General features: G+C 48.2%; 1 protein-coding gene across 3 annotated transcripts in view; it reads left to right on the top strand.

The window, feature by feature from the left end:
• DENND2B (DENN domain containing 2B) overlaps positions 1-15179 on the top strand; it is a 158037-nt gene that overhangs the window by 43706 nt on the left and 99152 nt on the right. For 2 of the 3 annotated variants that reach the window (XM_028517727.2, XM_036028982.1), the window contains exon 2: positions 7078-7166. The gene's annotated coding sequence lies outside the window, so the exon portion shown is untranslated. Of the gene's footprint in view, positions 1-7077; positions 7167-7640; positions 7908-15179 lie in introns of those variants that run through there. The other variant, XM_028517722.2, reaches the window with a different exon arrangement.

Below are 15179 nucleotides of genomic sequence, written 5' to 3'. Positions count from 1 at the left end.
ATTTATTTATTTACGTTGGCTTTTTGAAAGCTTTTTAAGTAATTTTAGATTTGCAGAATAGTTGTAAAAGCACTCCCCCTAATCTTATGTAACTGTAGCACAGTTATCAGTGGGTATAATGTAAGCATAAACTTAGTTAACTAGAGACTTGATTTGGATTTCATTAGTTTTTCCCACTAAGGTCCTTTTTCTGTTCCAGGATCTACCTAATCCAGGATCTCCCATTACATTTAGTTGGTGTGTCTTCTGGTCTCCTCTCATCTGTGACAGTTCCTCAGCCTGTCCTTGTTTTTATGACTGTGACACTTTTGAAGAGTGCTGGACAGGCACTTTATATGACATGCCTCAAGTTAGTGTGTTTGATTTTTTCTCATGATTAGATTGAGGTTATGGACTTTGGGAAAGAACACCATAGCTTTCTCCACTGTCAAGTTCACTATTTCTGCCATTGTAGTTAATACATATTCTGGAAGAGACATATTGCAAGTATCCTGATTCTCTTTAAACTTTTACCCATTGATTTTAGCAAAACAATTCCAAAAGCAAATAAAAAACTTATATACCTTCTTTAGCATTGGTCTAATCAAGAGATCAGTGAAAATGGGGTTAATAGCTGATTATCTTTTCTTCTTATGCACATTAAGGAAAGTATAAAAATACTGAAAACTTAAAAAATGTTTGTCCATATACTACTTGTGGCCATCTTGTATGCATACTGTATCTAGAAAACCCTGGACCACTCTGGGGTGTCAAGCACCAAATGGTTTAGGTTCTATGGTGATATTGTTGATCCCTTATTACTTAGATTGATTGCCTGGTTGGTTGGTTTCTTTAGTTCATATATTAAAAATTTATTAATTGTTCTTGGTGCAGAGTCCCAAACCAGGATTCAGAATTAAGACATTGTTCTTACTGAAGACTATTAGAGGCTAGAAGGAGACTTGGGCTGAATTAGCCTTGGTGCACCAAAGCACAAGGCAGCGAGCACAGCTGACACTGGAGTAGCAAACTGCTCCAAGGAGGGCAGGGGTAGGGGTGGACGACCCAGTCCAGCTGGGGGGAATCAGGGGAGATGGCATAGAGGTGACACAGTCTGGGTCCACATTCCCCAGCTTGGCCCAGAGCTTATTTTGTGATATACTCCTTTCCCAGGCTCAAGAGATTTTCTTGGTTATATCATGGAAAAGCCATTTGAATCTCTGTTTCTCTTATTTCTCATTTCCTTCCCCCCCCCACTTTGTACTCTAACTGTTCATTCTGCAGCTTCAGTCATGACAGATTACGATCTTGGTTGAGTCTTGGCTGGGTAGCTCAGTTGACTGGAGCATCATCCTGATATGCCAGGGTTGTGGGTTCAATCCCTGGTCAAGGCACATACAGGAGACAACCAGTGGATGCATGGGTAGGTGGAACAATAGATCAATGTTTCTCTCTTCCTTCCTCTCTCTAAAATCAATAAAATAGTAATAATAATAAAAAATATCTTGGTCGAGCTCAGAGTTCTAAGCAAGCAAGCATGAGAAACCCATTCTGAAAGGGTAAAATGGTGCTTTTAGAGGGGCCTGGGATATTGCCTCCCAGGTACAGTCTGTCCTGGCCCCAAGACTGTGTGTATGTGACCAAGTGTTAAAATGCTTGGTCTTAACAAGGGGCAGTGGTTAGGGGCCTGTGGATTTGAGAAATCCCAGGAAGTCAGCCTTAGATGAGCATTGTGACAGATACTGCAAGAGGCTGGATCAAGCCCCTGAGTACCTTGTGCCCTGGGGACCTGAACTTTGAGTTTCATGTGGAGGGTTGTGAGCTGAGGGGAGGTGAACTAGGGCTAGAAGGCTGGAAGACTGAAGGACAGCGTGCTCAGCCCAGCCTGGAGATGTTCATCAACTGTTTCACCACTGGGAAGTGGGATCTCTTATAGGATAATTATAGGCTGAATCCCACACTTCTCTAGTTCACAGTCTTAGGGTTGGTTGGGGGGTGTAGCTCAGAGGGTGAGGAGCGAGTGATGGGTGGGAGGCAGGTGGGATTAGGGCAAGGCCCTGGGAGAGTTCCTGTCCATAAATGCCGGGACTTGTGTGTAGAATGGACATTTCTCTATTTTCCCAGGAAGGCTGTGCAAGCAAGTATGTGTAGCAGTGGCCAGCTTGCTGGAGGTCCTGCCAGATGTGGCTCAGACAGAGGGGGCTGGGATTGCCATCTGGAGGGAGACTTTGTTTTGTTGGTTCAAAGGCCTTAGTAGCACTCTTGAAGAGACTGCTTGATTTGCAGTAGGCAGACTGTCTTCTAGGAGGACTTAGTTATGTATTGCCAGTTCTGCTTTGTAAAGCAGCTTTGTTTCAAATGATGGCTAGCAGTGAGTCCCTGGCAGAGCCTCAGTCTTCTCCCAGGCCCTTCCCAGGCCTTTTCCTAATTTCCCCCTCCTGTGGTTGGTGCCTTTCTCCTCTCCCCAGTCTTCCCTTGGCAGGAAGCCTGAGTCTCCCATCTTTTCCTCCAGGAAAGGCAGCCTTTTGTTAGTGATAGTCTTGTGTCTGATTCCAGGCAGATGTCTCCAGAGCCCCAGGTCAGGGGCTCTGCTGAAGGGGTAGGTGGAGACTCCGTAGCCTCTAAAACAAACTCCTGCTGCTGCTTGAACTCATTCAGAGAGCAGCGGGACTAGGTGACCTCAATAGAACAGTGCAGTAGGACATTCAAGCTAGAAGGACCGTTGGAGAATAGCTAGTTCCAACAACCCTCTCATTATATGCAGGAAAAAGGTGAGGTCCTAAGGGGCATGGGGACTTGCTCAAACTGTCCCTACCTTAGAGAGCAGGACCTGGGTCCCAGTGTGCCACTCTGTACTTCTGGGTTTTTAACTGCCCCACTGCACATTGCCTCTCAGAGTTGGAGAAGGAAAATTGGAAAGCCCTAGAAGGGTTTTTGTGCAAAGCCTGCCTGCTTACCTGGCAGCCAGAGCCCAGTGTAGGAGAACTAGGCAGGACCCACGTCGATTCGAGATGACCTAGGTGGAACTGGATGTCTTCAGGGGAGATGCTGCTGGACCCCGACCTGGTGTGCATTGGGGGCTAGGCTCCCCAGAGGCCTCTGATGGTATGTTGCCTCCCTTAGGCATTCTAACATCCAACCAGCAGTATTAAAACAATAGCTTACTTTTCTTGATTCTTCCTTTGATTAAAAAGTGAGGAGTGACTTTAAAAGATTTACTCTGGTCTTGTGTTTTCAACAGAATTTCAGTTGTTTTTAAAAAGACAAGGAAATATGATCAGTTCTTCTAGTGACCAAGTCTAGAATCTATTATAAAATCTTCCATGTACCAAGTTGGTACAATATAAGTCTGTCCACTGAAATTCTCTCATCTTATGGAGAGAACAACTGTTTCTGTTTTTGTTTTTTAGAGTCTTTTTCAGGGATTTATTTATCCCACACATATTAATCAGTTGCCCACTGTGAATGATATACTATAGTGGATAGACTTCAAGGGGTTCAGGACTGTGAGGTGGACAGGGGTACAAGTAACAGTGATAAAGTGATATAAATACCATAACAAATGCACCTTCCAACTGCTGTGGGCTTGCCAATAGACAAACAGATCCTGCCAGGAGGTCAAGAAATATTTCACGGAGGAGGTGTTAACTGGGTTTGGCCTTGAAGGCAACCAGATTTTGCTAGTTGGGGAAGGAGAGGCCCTCAGAGGAAGGCCACAGTGTGAGAAGTGTGGAGAGGGAGAAGGAGCATACCGTTTTCGGAGCCCGAGGTGACATGCTGTGGTTGTGCCTGTAATGGGGCGGCGGTGGCAGGGCGAGTGGGCAGGAGATGAAGCCAGAAAGGGTCTCAGGCTTAGGTGGAACTGTGTTTCCTGAGAGGGGATTGGACTTAGTCACTGCTTGTTTTGTTATTTGTGCCTCATTATCTCTGCCCCCCAGACAAGACTTTTCAAATTTTATTTTAGTAATGGAGAAACATTTTTTTCAAACCTTTTACATCTATCTCTAAATTTTAAAGACTGGAATCAAACCTGCCAGCTTTTGGTGTTTGGGATGATCCTCCAATCAACTCAGCCACCCGGCAAGGCCTTTTTTTTTTTTTTTTTTTTTAAGTAACAACATATTTTCTGTAAGCACAGTGACTTGTACAGTGGAGGTGAGAGTAAGTGTTTTTGTCCCCGATTGGAGCTGACTTGAGAGGGCATTCTCATCTGTGGGATCTGGGCCACTGCTGCGTCCCGCTTGGTTTGGCAGTGACACCAGCGGTGGAGCGCCTGTGAGTGGGCACTGCGGTAATGGGAGAGGCTGTAAAACCCTGGAGCGCGTCCCCAGAAGAGTGACCTTACGAGGGAAGTTCTGGGAAACAAACCACAGGGAGACTTTACAGGAATTTTTGGTTGAGCCAATAGGCAGGACACATGAAGAAAGGAGATGTAATTACAGTTTGTTAGTCTATGAAAAAATACAATGAGTGACATGAAATAGCTGTTCTAAGCTGCTTCTTCCTGTAAGACAGGAAGAGATGGGTTTTTCCGCATTCATGTAGCAAATATTTACTGAGTGCCAGCTGTGAGGTGGTCCCTGCACTGAATGTAGGAAATGTGGTGGTCACCAAAAAACAGTCCAGATTCCTGCTCCTAAGGAGTCATGGGGGAAGGCTGACATTAAACAAAAATTGCAGATACCCAATAACAAATTGTGGTGAGTGCTGTGAAGGATAAGTTTTCGTTTAGATTGGAGGATCACGCAGGAGCTCTCTGAGTAGGTGAGAGGCAAGTCAAGGCATGGTGAGTAGGAGTCAGCCAGGCAAAGACTAGGGTGTGGGGGAGTGTCCCAGGCAAAGGGGAATGGCCCGAAGAAAATCTGGGAGTTTTGGGGAACTACAGGAAGGCCTATGTAGCTAGCATACAGAGGGGGAGGGAAGGAAACGTAGAGGAGGCTGGAGAAGGATCATGCTGAGCCTCTTAGGTCAGGTAAGAAGTTAGATTTTTATCCTAAGTGTGGTAGGAAATAACAGGCTCTGGTGTAAAAGGTGATTCAGACAGCTCCGTGGAGAAGGGATTGGAAGCTGCGGCAATTAGGAGGTTTTTGCAATAATTAAGGGGAGGGACTCAGGTGGCAATGGAGGTGCAGAAAAATGGACAGGTAAAAGACACATTTTGGAAGTAGAATTATTTGGAATTGGTAAATGGATTGGATGAGGGGAGAGAGAGATAGGGAGATGGACGTCTCCCAGGTTTTTGGCACAAGTATGCCACTTAGGGCTGTTTAAAACCCTATCCTTCGAGACAGGACAGGTAGGTTTGATCTGAATCCAGCCTCACAGAAGCGACAGAAGGATTCAGCTGTCCGCTGGCTTTGCCCATTTCAAGGAGCTCAGACACAATAGCAGCACCCAAGCAGGGATTCCAGTTCTCCAGCTTGGGGCCCTTTCAGAGTTGCCTCTGGCTGCAGACAGGCCCTAGGAAACCTGTGTAATTTCGGCGCACCACTAGGGGGAGCATGGCCTGCATTCTGTGTCTGGTCTGGAGGGCTTTTTGAAGTTTAGATTGTTTTCAAGACTGACTTATATCAGCTTGGCCTGGGCCCCTGGCCCCCTTCACTTCTTGGAAAAATGCCTGATACATGGCAGGTGCTCAGTAAATTGTGGTGATAATATTAAAACTGTGAATAATACCTTATTTTAGAAATCGATGAGCATCACCTCTCCTTTCTCAGTAGGAAGACGGGGCAAGTAGACTGTGCATTTTGAGAGTCAGGAAAAGAGCTGAGGGACACCTTTTGGGAGTGGGAAGAGGAAGAGACTTTAGGGATTTGTTGGTCTTGAACTTGCCATTTCGTCCTCTCTTTGCACACTTTGGAACACGATGAGGGATTCCTAAGCTGGCACTTGGGTGAGATTGGGCATTTCTGTGGTGATTGGGTGTGTACCCCCTTTGAGGCTTTTTGTGCTCTTCTTGGGGGATGGCAACTGTCCCAGGTTTTTGTTGTTTGTGGTGAAGAGCAGCTGAGATGAATGATGTTCCTAGCTCAGTGCCTGATTTAAGGAGAATATTTTCACACATCATCTCTCTTTATGTTCACCTCAGCCCTCTCAGTTGTGAGAGGGTTTACAGACAGAAACTGGAGGTTAGATGACTTTGCCCAAGGGCACGGGGCTAGTGGTGGAGCCAGACATTGCCAAGGTCTTCTGATTCCTGCTCTTCCTGGTGCCCTTGAACTACTGTGCTTAATATACATGGAAGAGAGTAGAAAGGCTCAGGTATGGTTTCTGAATTTGGTATCATCTAGTTCTGTGACCTTGGGCAAGTCATTTGACCTCTATTTCAGATTTTTAAAAATCTGATAAATTAGTACAATAATATTAGCCCTAACTCTCAGGCCTATTGTGTTAAACAGGTGAGCCAAGATTTGTGTGAGTATTTTGGAAAAAAATAAGATAATTTATAGCTATAGGGCAGGACTTCTTTCCTTTAAAATGTGCCCCCATCCTTCCACATCTTGTGGATGCTATCATAAGTCTTCGGACTGAAAGGATGGTGGTCTGGCCTACCTCATCATCACTCAGAAAGATCCCCCACCTTCCCCTGGGAACACTGCCTTGTGTTTCATAACTGGTTTATTTGTAAGATCAGATGGCAGTGTACATTAGTGGAAAGTGCACTGGACTAGGGGGCAGCCAACTGCCTCTATTTTTCGACTGCACAACTAGTTTTGTGACTGTGGGCTAAAGGTTTGATCTCTCTGAACCTCAGTTTCCCATCTATAAAATGGTGATAATATCTGTCCAGTTTATTTTGAAAGGTTCTGAGGATTAAACAAAATAGTTCACGTAAATGCACAATAGTTCAGCATAAATGCACCCAGGGGGGTTAAACTTGGCCTGCTGTTCCCATGCACTGTGCCAGCTCTTGGACAGGGGTGGTACTCTTACTGGCCATGATGGCAGCTCACAGGAGGTCTGGGCTTTAGCTGCAGGCCCAGATCAGAGAAGAGAGATGAGAATGTAGCTGTATCACCTTTGTTGCTTGGGCTATGACTCTGGACTTGCCCAGGACTCTAACTGGTCCTGACCTAGTGTCTTTCCTCTCCATTGCAGGAAGATGAGAGACTGCTTGGGCACCAGCACTAGTACCATGAGTCCCTGCACTGGTTAAAGCCATCGCCACGACCTGGGCAGGCAGCAAGGTAAGCAGAGAGGCCAGTCCAGGCGAGCTCCTGGGATGTGAATGCATTTCCGCCTCAGCTGCTGCCCGGAAAATCCCAAGTGCACAAACAAGTCAAGGCAGTGCATCTGGGTCCGTCTAGCACCATATTTCAGGACCCAGAGAAAGGGCTTGCTTTCCCTCCTAGTGCTCCAGCTACCTCCCCCCCCCCCCCCCCCGCCCCCGCCCCGTGGGATGCTTCCAAGTTATAAAAAATAAGGAGACACTAGAGGGGAGGAAAACAAGTCCACTCACTGTCTTCTCCCTTCTCCCCTCTGAGCTGTTTAAGCAAGTTCCCAGGAGCAGCCCAGAGCCCTTGTTTGACTGGAAGGGAGGTAGGAGGAGTGGAATGCGTGCAAAAACTGAGCTGATCAAAAGACAGTGCTGTTTCATGGAAGCCTCCCAGAGCTGAGAGAGAGAAAGAGAGAGGGGGGGAGGAGAGAGAGAGAGAGAGAGAGGGAGGGAGAGGGCGCGAGCGAGCGCCGGCGAGCTAGTGCTGGCGAGAACAGGGTCTCCATGACAACTGGCCTGGCCGGCTAGCCGAGCTCTGCTCATTTGGCTGGAAGGAGCGCCACGAAAGGTCAGAGGAAGGAGCTGTGGGAAGCTCGCAGCAGGTATCAGAGCTAAGTGAGTGGATTTGGGGGCCCTGGGCTCCCTAACAGACTGTGGTGTGAGCCAAACTCTGCCGAGAATGGAGTGGGCAGGAAAGCACCGGGACTTTCAGGTAAGGTCAGCTCCAGGCTCAGATTGTTTTTCCTCCTTTCCTGGCCATCGTTGTCGTGGGCTGTTTTCTGGGAGGCAGGAGAGTGTCTGTACTCTCTGCTCAGGGTTTGGGGCTCAGGAATGATGTCATGCTCCAACAGTTGGATTCTATTAGCTTAAGGAGGAGGGGTACAGCCAATTTTCTTGACTTTGCAAGTCTAGCTGATCTCACTTTTGCTGAACCTGAAGTGTTCAGACTTCACTATAGAAATCATCTTACTTTTATTTAGAACAAAGGCTTAGGATATTTTACAGGAAAGGCTCTGATGTAGAGAAAAGGAGTTATCATCACTCCAGTGTTGTGTTTGTACTTCTTATGTGGAAACTCCAGTGTCTTTTGAGTGACTAGGTTTGTTCTAGTGAACACTGTCTGTTTTGTCTCTTGATGCTGCTGTGTTTGACCTGCAATAAAACAATTGTTAATTAACTCAGCTAGGAGCCTGTGGGGAGTTCCAAGTCTCTCTGGATATATTAGTAGGACAGAGGGACTGTCGGAGGGATATCTATGGTGTCCGGGTGTGTGTGTGTGTGTGTGTGCGCCCGTGTGTGCGCCTGCCAGTCTGTCTGTCTGTTTCTCCCAGGTAGCTCGGTAAGAAGCAAGCTGTCCTCTCTCATTAATAAGGTCCATCACAGGCTTTCCTTAAAGATATATGGGGGTGGAGGGGGTAGGGGGCAGGTCTTGATGTGGAGGGCCTGCAAAGAGGTTTCTTACCCAGATTTGTGAGTGAGTTCTCAGCAGCAGCTGCTGAGAGCTAGGCTGCCTGAGGAGATAGGAGGTGCTGGGGTCCTGTCGATGGAGCCCTTGGGTTAATATTTTAACCAGATCTCAGGGCACGCAATGCGCCCCTGCCCTGCTTCTGTAAAACTTGTTCTGACTTATCGGCATGGCGTGTGGTGGGCTCAGTGTGGCCTAGGAGCAGAAATGCAGTCAGAAGGGCACTTTCCTAGGTGAAGGGGCAGCTGGGTTTCCCATGGTCTCATTAGGAGCACACGTGCAGAGGATGCTCCCTGCAGTGGAGACCCGTCAGGAGGTGTGCCTCTACTTCAGCCATGTCCCTCTTAAACTTACTTCTGGACCTCAGGCGACTTTGGTTTCTCTGTGGGGTGAAGGAACAGCTGCCGTCCTGGCTCTTCGGTTTTTCTTCTTGAACTTTCTAAACAGAATGTCTTTTGTATTCTGGCAAACAATGAGGGGGCCTTCTGCTCCACTCTGGGTCAGCTTGCCAATGAAAGCACTGGCCATCCCCACTTTGGGCTCCCGAATGTGCACGTGTGCACATGAATGTGTGGCCTGAGGGTCTGCGAGGGTGAACCCAGTGGCCCTGGACCTCAGATGGACCTCTTCTAAATCGAGACTTCTTTTCACTACACTTCAGGGATCCCCTGCTTGGGTGAAATGTGTTTTACTGGGGGGATACGGCATAACACTGTCGGTTGGGACTAAAGTTGCAGGGTGTGAGGTGGAGGCCCTACTGCATGGCAGCAGGCAATGCAGGCCCAGGGTGTCACCACTTGTCCACTCATGTGGCTGTGGGTGGGGCTCCTCTGTTTCTGTTGCCCCCACATGTGGGAAGAGGCTAGCAGGTGACGTTTCTTTGGGTGTTGCAGACAAATGATGGGTTTGGGGTTAGGAGACTTGAGTCCCTGGCCAGGTTCTCAAGGTGGACATGGGCAAATCCCTCAACCTGTCTGACCTTCAGATTTATTAGCTCTGTGATGGAAATAATGATAAACCTTTCACAGGATTGTTGGGAGGAGCAGTGAGATATTTTCCATGAAAGCAGTTTTAAGTAAGTCAAGTCTTATATAGTGTAAGATGAATTGGAATTTGAAGGATGGCCCAACTCTCTTCTGGAAAGTCACTTTGCCTCTCTGCTCTGGTTTCCACATTTTTAAAGTACCCTCATCTCTTCTGCATTTATGAATAAAAATGAGAAAAACCTTAGAAGACTTCTTTAAGATGTTAAAGGAAAAAGTAGTGCTTTCTGGGGTTGGGAAGTTTAGAAAGAGTGGTGTTCACTGCTGACTTTGAGCCTCGGGAATGACCCTTCAGAGAGGACCCTTCCTCAGGTCACTTGACTCAAGTTTCAGTACAGAGGAGAGGGCTTCCAGGAGACCCTGTGCTTTCACCAGGGTCCCACTGTTGGCTGGCAGTTACGATGCCCTACATTTCAGTAGTTGGAGGAGAGGCTCCTGCTTGCCAGGGCTGGTTCCCGCCTCCTGCTCGGTCCTGCTGGGGAAGCGGCTCAGAGAGGGCACAGAGGCCTTTCTCCTCCATTCTGGGCTGGAAAGGCAGGGCTCCAACCGGCAGGAAGAGTTATTGCTCTGCCAGGCTCCTTGGGGGCTGGGCAGCTCTTTCAGGAACTCCTGTGGCTGCAGCTTAGAGGGAAACAAGAAAGAAAGAAACAAGGAAGTGGGAATTCCAAGGGCAGAGATACTTGATAGGCCATGGGACTGTGCCAAGGCACAGAGGCGAAGGGGAGGGGTGACGCCAGCAAGGGCATCTGAGATCTGTCCTCAGAGAATCAGTTGGGCTCATGGTATACTAGGTGGGAACACAGGGAGGGGATGGGCACCCATGGGGTGGGGCCTCAGCTTTTGTTGTCAGACAGGGAAAAACCCACCAGTCGTGCCCTGGCATGGTGGCCAGGAAGAAGCCCCTAGAAAGACCCAGGTAGGCAAATTTTTTTTTTTAAACAGAGGCCTTTTTCCAGGCGAATCATGTCACGGCAGCTTCTAAGGCCCCAGAAAAAGTTGTCCACAGCTTAGACTGGGGCTGCAGCTGCTCCCCACTCCTGGTCAGCCCAGTTTCCCAGAGCTGAGTCACAACTTGGATCCCTCTATATTCCTTAAGGATTGAAAAGTAACATTCCTGTTCTCATTCTCTTTCCCCCCCCTTCCTCTACTCCCCTTCCTGCACACTCTCCCCCTGGGCTCCCTCTCTCTAAAATCAGGGTGATCAGTGACCCAAGGGAGTCGAATCTTTGAAATACCTTGGAGGACAGGTCAGGAGCATCCTTAATTCTGCTGGCTCTGCTCCTGCCCCTAGAATGAAGGGCTTGGGTGTACAGTTGGGAGGGGCACCCCAGACTCCAGATACCATGGCTGCACTGCTGGTCTGGAACTAAGAGAGGCTGTGCTCCATTTCCCTCCTTCTCTGACTCTGAGAGTGATTTTTGGGAGGCCTGCTTGGCTCCTGAGGGACATGGGAGGGGACTGAGTCCCAGGCCTTCCAAAGCACCTCTCTGTAGGCGGGTGGGACTGAGAGATTGACGAGCATGCTTTCCTGGTGCTTCTTTTAGCTGTTTCCTAAGAGACTCCTGCTTTCCAGTGTTGGGCCTAAGAGAGTCTTCTGAAGCAGCCAAGCAGAGGGAACATGTACGGGAGCCTGCAGGAGGCCAGGCAGCCGCCCCGCAGAGCCCTGGATCAGCCTCCCTTCTGTGTTCTTCATTGGCTGGGGAGGAGAGGATGTTTAGGGCCGGCTGGGAGAGGGGGAGGGGAAATCTGCTGGCAGATAATTGAGTTCTTTGAGTTAGAGGGACCATGGAAAGTGGAGAAGGGGCCAGGAGGGCATGAAAGAAAAAAAAAAGACCATCTGGTATAGTCTGCAGAGATTTTTCTTTAAAGCCTGTGGGAAAACTTGCATTAGTGAGTGCCTTCTTCTCGGGGTGGGGAGGGGCACGCTGTGCATTTATTTTATGCTGGGAGGAGACACTAAGTACATGGGTCTCAGGTGGGTGGGGGGAAATGCTGGGCACATCTGTCATCTGTCTTAGGGGAACGTGCTACATCATGTCACCCGATTGAAGAAATCTGGGGTCTCTGTTTATAGCTAAAGACCCCAGAAAACTCCTGTGTGTGCGCGCGTGCACATGCATGTGGAGGGGAGAGGAAGATGTTAAATGAGTCTAGACTACAATATTGAAAGATTTTTCCGAAGATCCCTTCTTTTATTTTTTTTGGCTCCGATACACTGTTGTGGAGGGGCCGTTGACATTATCACAGTATTCTTTTTGTCTACAAACTGCCTGAGTGGCGATTACACTTTCCCTAGAAAGGGTAAATTACACGCAATTAGGGTGTGAAGGCCCTTCTCTACCAAAGTCGACTTGTTCCTAAGGATTTGTTATGAAACCACCCCAGGTTTTCAAAGATCCAGACCCTTGTTCTGTGTGACTTGTCCCTGAAGGGGGTGTGTGTGTGAACTAGAGATGGACCAATAGGAAGCAGCACAGCGAATGAAGGGCTGTTTGGGAAACTTGAGAAAAACGCAAGGTTATGGGAATCAAGATCTGAAACAGTAGAAGGCTACTGGAAGGACACAAGAGAGAGGCCGTGGGGAAGAGGACTGGAGAGAAGGTAGTTCTCAGGGGCAGTGGGGATACAGCTAGAAGGGGGTACCTGGGTAGACCTAGGAGGCCTTCACAATTGAGCAGAAGGCTGGCCTGCCCCCAGGAACTCCAGGGGACAGTGCTTTATAGGTTCTAACAAGTACTGGGAGCACAGGGGTAGGTGGGGGTGGCTGGCATTGGCATTCTGTTCATTTGCTCTCAGGCTTGGCAGCATCTCTGGTGCCCATATGCTCTCTTGATCTCTTCACCCATTTAGTCACTGAACACAGAGGATCAGGGCCAAGAGCCAGGCAGGATCTAAAAAGTATCAGGTTGTGGGACTCATCCCCATGTATGCTGTGTTAGATGTTGTAGTGACTTCCTCCCCAGTGTGAGCCTCTGTCTGTGATTAAGAGAGAAGAAACATAGTTAGATCTGCTGAAGTTTGAGGTTTTGGTGGTAGGGTTAATGACCATCTCATGCTTTAGGCTGGGAAAAAGGAGGGTCCAGCTCTTAGATGCTGATTTAAAGTGCTGTTTGAATGATGGAAGAGAGCCAGCTGAAGGATTGGAAATATGAGGAGGGTGAGGGTTCTTGGCCTGTGTCAAAGCTTCTCGGAGAGTGTCAAAGGATGGGGTGTAGGGAGTGAGTAATAGGAAGAGGGAAATGGGAAAATTGGAAAGAAAACTATGAAGTCAGCTAGGTTTTAGGACCCCTTAGCTTTGTTGGAAGAACTGAATTTTGGTGTGCTCACTTGGGTTTTGGAACACAGGCCCCCTTGTGGAGTTCTGATAACTGAGTTTTATAGATTGCTTTTAAATGAATCAACCTGTGACATGTTTGTTCCGCCAAATGCTCTGAGCGTGTGGTGCTGCCTTTGAGTGGCTCTGGTGGGACCATTTGCACTTAAGAGGAGCATTTTACAGTTTGTGTAGTGCAGTGATTAAAACCTGGAGCTCAGGGGTCTTATAAGCCTACATGTAGGACCTGACATTACCATTTACTAGCCGGGTGATCTTGGGCAAGTAATTTAATCTCTCTGAACCTCAGTTTTCTGTGAGGTGTCTGTAAAGTGGACACAGTAATAGTACTTAGCTTGTTAGAGTTGTGGCAAAGATGAAATGGAATGATATCTGTAAGGCTCTCTACCCAGTGCAGGGCACATAGTAAACACTCAGGGCTTTCCATTATTAATACCAACTTCGAGCAGCATTTTTAAGACAGTAAGGCTGGCATCTCCTCATCAGGTTGGGGTCACTGCGCTAGGAAAGTCAGACCAGATTCTTCTTTTAGTAGGTGTTTCCACTTCACAGTTTCTTCATCTTTCTGTCAAGACCCCAGGAGAGTCTCTGAGATGGTCCTTCTCAACCCAGCATCATGGCTCAGCGTTGTCTTCTGGTAGGATGCTTACCCTTCCCATTCGGGGAGACTAGCACTGCCTCTTGCTGGCCCCCTTTCCTGCAGGCCAGCCCATGTAGGGCTCCTCCTTAACCCAGCACCAGAGGCCCTTCACCAGCTGCTCTCCCTGCTCTGGACGCAGACCACCCCAGCACTCCTCCCTCCACCTCCATGGATTCCATCTGTGCACGCCTCAAGACCCAGCTTCGGGCACAGGCACTGCAGCCAGCTCTGGGGCTTGTCATCTGGCTCTTCTTCTTACTATCTGTGGACCTCTGGCAAGTCAACCTCTGTAAACTTGAGTGTCTTCATCTGTAACTTGGGGGTCTTGTTACCCACCTCAAAGGTTTGTTGTAGGGGTAAATGAGTGTATTTATACAAAGCGCTGAGCTTAGTTCCTGGCATGAATTGCTGTCAGTAAGTTCACTGCTGCTGCTGCTGCTGCTAGAGATCTCTCCTGCCTGTAAATTTCTTTGCCTGCATATGCAGTAGAAAGAGCCCCAGCCAGGTAGTCGGCAGATCTGAGCTTTAGTCCTGGCTCATCTGTGACTGGCTGAGTGATCCTGGGAAAGTGACTTGGCTTCTTTAGGCTTCAGTTTCCACTTCTTGAGAGTGGCTTGTTTGGATTGAGTGTTTCCATCAATATTCTGACTTATTTTTCCAACTAGATCCCCTAAAGTTCTATGGAATTAAGGATAATATTCTATACATTTCAGTTTCTCAAATATTTGAGTAATGTTTTTTAATCCCATCCGCTGGATTCTAGGAAGCGTTTCTACTTGGTGTTCATTCCTTAGAGAGTTGGGGACTCGTTCTCTGATGCACAGGCTGTGGCTGCAACAACTTGCAAAGAGGCTCCAGCCCTCCGTGAGTTAGAGAGCCCACCAGGACTGTGAGACTGGAGGGTGGGTTTCACTTGGTGCCGTGGGAGAACTCCAGTTGACAGGTGGGGACTGCGTATTTGTCCTGTGGTGTGGACTTAGACCCACTTCGTGAGTGAATACTGCTGTCACTGTTTCCTCCCCTCAGTGGAGAAAAATGGCAGTGGTTGTGACCGACCCTCTCTCCTGTGGAGTTTTGAGTGAGCCAGTTGTGCTCAGAGACAAACCCATGTGTTAGGAGGAGTCGTCCAATCAGAGAGTAATGTTGAAAGCCTGGGCCCTGGACTTTTGGCGGTCAAATTCTGGCTCTGCCCACTTGCTAGCTGTGTGGCCTCAGAGAATTAACTTAGCCCTTCCTGCCTTAGTTCCTCTCCTGTAAAGAGGAGGAACCCTCTCAGGGTTGTGAGACCTTAGTGTCAGGTGCTTTGAATAGTTGCATCTTGTACCCAGTGGTGAGTGAAACGTGACCAATGGTTGTATTGCTTATTTCACTGTAAGCCAAGCAGAGTTTCAGAGTTGGTAGTCTGTTGGAGGGTCATTCTGCTGAGAGACGTGAGGTGGTATTTCTTTCCTCTATGTCTTGGGCAGATGTCTAGGGTCAGCACAGCAGTCGTAGGTGTCCCC

The sequence above is a fragment of the Phyllostomus discolor genome, chromosome 6, assembly GCF_004126475.2.
Source record: "Phyllostomus discolor isolate MPI-MPIP mPhyDis1 chromosome 6, mPhyDis1.pri.v3, whole genome shotgun sequence".
Taxonomy (NCBI): Eukaryota; Metazoa; Chordata; class Mammalia; order Chiroptera; family Phyllostomidae; genus Phyllostomus; species Phyllostomus discolor.
The sequence above is the reverse complement of the archived record's forward strand: the minus strand, read 5'-3'. Positions and strand labels throughout refer to the sequence as shown.